Raw genomic sequence first — 5,765 nt, 5'->3', positions numbered from 1 at the left:
GCCGAATGTGCACCAAGGAGATGCCACAGCCCGACGCCGCCGACATGGTGAATTACCTCGCCAACTGCCAACTTTCCGAAGACTGGCGATTCGGCAAGGAGCCATACAGCCGCGCCAATCCTCCGCCTACGGTACGCTCCCCTCGTCTCTTTTTCTCTCTCTCTCTCAGCTTTGTCGCCGAGTTCCTCTGGGCCGACACTAACTCAGTCGGCTTGCTCTTTCGACAGAGTCCTCTGCTCCGGCCGGCCGGCGGGGCAGACGTGGAGCGCCGCTTCGTCCCCGACCGGACCGAACACGACCAGGAGGACCCCGACCTGGGGGCGGTCCATATGGAGGATGCCGCCGAGCCGGCCGGTGGCCAAGCCGGCGGCGAAGCAGGCGGCTCCGGGTTCACCGCTACCTTCGACGACTGGCCGGACGAGGACGAAGCCGAAGCCGTCCCGCATCGCCAGCCGGCATCCGGACGCGGCGCGAGCTCCTCCGGCGCGCAGCCTGCTCGGGGTAGAGGTCAGAAACGTCGCGCCACCCAGGGCATGTTCGGTAGCCGGACGAAGAAGCCCAGGGGTGGGGCGGCGGCCACCAGGCGGGAAGAGGCGGCCGCGAAGGCGGCTCGCTTCCGCAAAGTGGTGAAGCAGCCGCAGACTGTGTCGGCGTAAGTTCTCTCTTTCTACGTACTGTCCTTCTTTCTTTCCTTTGGTGGTTCTTGAATCTTCGTCTTCTTTTTCTATGGTCAGAGCTCCGCTATCACTTGAGCGGGCGGCCGCCGGCTCCATCGTCGAGTCGCCAGGGGGCTCTGGGAGCACCACCCGCCGCGTAGATCCCCGCGCAGCCCTCCTGGAGGCGACGGAAAGGAACGCGCGGGAGGCGCGGGAGGAGCAGGAAGCGCGGGAGGCGGAGGCACGGAGGGCAGCCGCCGCCCAGGCAGCTCGGGAGGAGGAGGCGGTGAAGGCGCTCGCCGAGGCCGCAGCCAAGGCCCAGGCAGAGGCCGAGGCCGAAGCGGCGGCAGGGGAGGCTTTGATGGTCACCCCCTGCGCACCATGGCGCCCGAGGACGTCGATCCCTCGCCAGGGGGAGCCAGCGGTTCCCAGCCGGGGCTGGGAGGAAGCGGCGACGACGTCGTCATCTTGGGGGAGGCGCCGGGGCCGACTCCTCCGACTAGGGCGACCCAAGGCTGCCAGCCTGAGCCTACGCCCGCACAATCGGCGGAGGGCGAGCCGGCCGGGGGGCTGAGGTGGCGGTCCGGGTTCCGCCAAGCCGGCGTGCAGGGAAGGCCGCGTCTGAGCCGCAGAAGGCTGCGTCGGAGCCACAGCCGGCCGTAGGCTCCAGCTCGTCGGCCCGAGACGCGGAGGCGGCCAGCGCTACCTCGGGGTGGACGCCGGGCGGAGGGACAGCCGTGGTGAACGTCGCTGCACAGGACGTCCGGACCCGGCTCCAAAGCCAAGCCACGGCGCTGAGGCAGTTCACCGACGAATTCCTCGCAACGCGGGCAGCCATCCGGGTTAGTATCCTCATCTTGCTCTTTCTTGATCTTGATTTCTCTCGTGGGGGCGCGTCAGCGCACCCACTGGGTGTAGTCCCCGAGTTCTGAGTCGGCTGCTGAGCAGGCGGCTTGGAACTTCTTAGAGATTTTGTCTTTGCTGCTTTTGTTCTCACTTCGGTCTTCTGTCCGTCTTGCAGGACTACCACAACCTCCGAGCAGCCGCCTTCAACTCCCAGGCTCGGGAGCTGACTCAGAAGACCGCCGATCTTACTGAGAGCCGAGGTATGTGACTTGATCTTTATCTCATGTGGGGGCGCGTCAGCGCACCCACTGGGTGTAGTCCCCGAGATTCGGGCCAACTGCTGAGCAGTCGGCTCGGATCTTCCTTGATCATTCCTTATTGTTCTTCTTCTTCTTCTATCTCTGCAGCGGCCAACGCCAGTCTGAGGGCACATCTGGGGGAATCCCAGACTGCTCTTCGTGCCAAGGACGCAGAGCTCGCCGCCTTGGTGCAGGAGCGCGACCGCCTGGTCAAGAAGCTGGCCGACCAGGAGGAAGGCCACAAGGCTGCGCTGAAGGCTACGCAGGATCGCGAAGCCACCCTCCAGGCCGAGTTTGAGACGGAGGCGGCCGGCTGGGCAGAGGCCAGGCAGACTCTGGTCTCCGGCTATGGCCAGATTGAGGACCTGGTTGACGGTAAGTCGTCTACCCCTTCATCCTTTCTTGCCATCTGCCACTTCGGCTTGTTTTTCTGATTTTGGTGCTCTTCTTTTCTTTTCTTCTTCCCGCAGAGTACTTCCCTGGCTATTCAACTGCCGCCAACCAGGCCATCGAAGCCCGTCGCCAGGCGAAGAGGCAAGCCGGCTTCGAGATCTCGCCAACCGCCGGCCGCTCGCTGGAGGAGCAGCTCCTGGCGATCCAGGCTCGCATCCAGCCGGCTCACAGGCTGCTCCGCCGGCTTCAGCGTGCCGGGTCGCAGGTCTTGGCCGCCCTCTGGCCCGGTCAAGTGGTCCCTCGCACCCCCAGTCGGACCGCCGACTGGCTGGAGGTAGCAGTCGGTCGCTTCAAGGCTTGGAAGGCGTCAGCGGCTCGCTCCGGTGCCAGGCGGGCGCTGGAGTTCGTCAAGGCCTGGTATCCCGGCCTGAACCTGGACCAGCTGGCTACTTGGAGGCAACAAGCCGACATGGAGTTGGAGCCGGCGCGGCCGGCCATCATTCGGCGGGCTTCAGCGATCGCCGACTACACCGACACCAACGTCTTCGCCCCCGAGGTGGACGACAACGGAGTCGCCCAGCCGAAAGATTGGTTCGGGCTGGACCCGGCGTACGGCGAGGACTCGGCGGAGGAGATCGACTCCAGCTATGAGGACGAAGAGGAGGAGGAGGAAGGTGAAGACGCCGAGCCGACTGGTGGAGTAGCCGGCCAGCTTGACCGCGCCTCCAGCACTATGTCGCGTGCGAGTGCGTCTCCTGCCGCCGGAGGTGGTCAAGCCGGGACCAGCTAGGCGGCCACTCCTTCAGCCGGCGAGGCCGCCTTCCCCGACCAGCTCGACCCTCGTGTCATGCCTTAGTCTTCTTTCTTTTATTTTCCTGTCTTGTTACTTTTGAACAATGTTTGGTTAAGTCTGCACAATTCCACCCACTGGGTGTATTCAAACTTAAGTCTGTTGCCGACCTGTGGGCGGCTTTATGTATATAAGTTATGCAATCGGTCTTTCCTTGCACTTTCGCTTTTTGTCCTTCTGCTTTTTTCCTTTGCCGCCCTCCCTTGGTTGCCGCCTCCCAGTCAAACAGTTGCTCTGCAATCTGTAGCCGGGGGGTGCCTGGCCGATTGGGGAGGGGGAAGTACTTTTAGCTCTGCCGGACTTAAGCTAAATATTTTAGGAAGCCGGCCAGCCGGCTGCTTTGACAGCCGGCAGGCATATATGGAGGCCGTCTCTTTGCTATATAGGTTAGTTGTTCCTTAGCCGTTTTTCGTGTGGGCGTCCTTTCTATCTTTCCTCTTGCTAGTTGGACAGTCAGTTCTTTGAGCTGCGACTTTCAACAAGGGAGGACTCGGGAGCCGGCGCACTACTTTGCTGACTTTAGGAAGGACTTTCGATATAGCTCAAGGCGGCCAGTCCCCGGGCCGACTAGTTGGACCCGGTGCCGGACAAGAATTCAAAATGTAATAATGCATTCATGGATATGATACTCGTCATTCATAGATAAATAAAAGGCAGTCCCCGAGTACTGTTCGGGGGGCCTGTTGGTTTGTACTTAATACAAAAGGGGTAGCGTGATACATACTGCTTTTCAGCTGTAAAATCATCTTAGGAGGTTTGCGTTCCATGGTCGCTCCGACTCCTTGCCGGAGTCGTCTCTCTTGCGTGATCTTGGCTTTTGCGCGTCGATCAAGTAGTAGGAGTCGTTGCCGAGTGCCTTGCTGACGACGAAAGGGCCTTCCCAAGGGGCCGAGAGCTTGTGCTGGCCGGCTGTTCGCTGGATCAGCCGGAGTACAAGGTCGCCCTCTTGGAAGGATCTTGGCTTGACCTTGCGGTTGTAGTAGCGGCGCAGGCCTTGCTGGTAGATGGCGGACCGGCTGAGGGCTAACAGCCGGCCTTCTTCCAGTAGGTCGACGCCGTCTTCTCTTGCTTTTTTGGCTTCCTCCTCCGTGTACATGGTGATCCGAGGCGAGTCGAACTCGATGTCTGTTGGGATGACGGCCTCGGCACCGTACACAAGGAAGAATGGAGTGAAGCCAGTTGACTTGTTGGGTGTAGTGCGCAGACTCCAGAGGACAGCCGGCAGCTCCTCGAGCCAGCAGCCGGCCGATCGCTCCAGTGGTACAACCAGTCGGGGCATGATGCCGGAGAGGATAAGTCCATTTGCTCGCTCGACCTGGCCGTTCGACTACGGGTGGGCAACGGACGCTAAGTCCAGTCGGATGCCCTGTGTCGCGTAGAAACGTGCCAGTGCGCCTTTGGCGAAGTTCGTGCCGTTGTCGGTGATGATGCTGTGCGGCACGCCGTACCGAGTGGTGATGTCGGTGATGAATGTCACGGCAGTCGGCCCGTTCAGCTTCTTGATGGGCTTGGCTTCGATCCACTTTGTGAACTTGTCCACCGCAACGAGTAGGTGTGTCATGCCACCGCGGGCTGTCTTGAAAGGGCCCACCATGTCTAGTCCCCAGACGGCAAAAGGCCAGGTGAGGGGAATGGTCTTGAGGGCAGAAGCCGGCAGGTGTTGTTTGGAACTGAAGACTTGACATCCTCTGCAGCCCTTGACTATTTCTTTAGCATCCTCCAAGGCAGTCGGCCAGAAGAACCCGTGGCGGAAAGCCTTGGCCACGAGGGATCTTGAGGCGGCGTGATGGCCGCATTCGCCTTGGTGGATGTCTTTGAGGATTGCCACTCCTTTTTCTGGCTCAACGCAACGCTGGAAGACTCCAGTGACGTTGCGCTTCACGAGCTCCCTGTTGATTATTGTGTATGCTGCGGCTCGTCGTTGCACTAGTCTTGCTGTGATCTCATCAGCCGGCAGCTCTCTGCTGACTAGGAACTTGACGATGGGCTGGGCCCATGAGGGAGCTGTGACTTCTTCTGCTGTTAATGTGGCCACCATGACTCGGGTGGGTGGGTTGGGTGTTGTATTGGAGTCGACCACCGCTTTTTATGTCGTTGCAGTCCCCGGGCCGTCTGCTGTAGTTCCCGGGCCGAGTTCTGAAGTCCCTGGGCCGGGTGCGACTACGTCAGTCCCCGGGGCAGTCGTCAAAGTCCCCGTGCCGCCTGCGGGATTTCTTGAGCCGGATCCGGCTGTTTTTGGCGCAGGCGGTACGAAGATGGAATCCGACTCTAGAGACGGCTTGATGGACGGCTTGAGGAGGCGCTGGAGGGAGACGCCAGTCGGTATGGCTTGTCGGGTGGAGCCGATCCGTGCTAGGGCATCTGCTTGGTCGTTGTCGACCCTTGGCACGTGAAGGAACATGCACCCTTCGAAGTATCCGCTTATCTGCTGGACGAGGAAACGGTAGCTCGCCATGTTCGCGTCCTTGGCGTCCCAGTCGCCAGATGATTGCTGGACCACCAGGTCTGAGTCGCCGTAGCACAGGATCCGGCGTATGCCGAGTTCTTTGGCTAGCCGGAGCCCATGTACGAGCGCCTCGTACTCGGCCACGTTGTTGGAGGCGGCGAAGTGGATATGCAGCGTGTACTTGAGATTGTCGCCTTTGGGAGAGGTGAGGACGATGCCGGCTCCCAAGCCGGTGCGCATCTTGGACCCGTCAAAGTGCATCCGCCAATGGGTAG

The sequence above is a fragment of the Triticum aestivum genome, chromosome 1D (assembly GCF_018294505.1).
Source record: "Triticum aestivum cultivar Chinese Spring chromosome 1D, IWGSC CS RefSeq v2.1, whole genome shotgun sequence".
Taxonomy (NCBI): domain Eukaryota; kingdom Viridiplantae; phylum Streptophyta; class Magnoliopsida; order Poales; family Poaceae; genus Triticum; species Triticum aestivum.
This window is presented reverse-complemented; position numbering follows the sequence as displayed.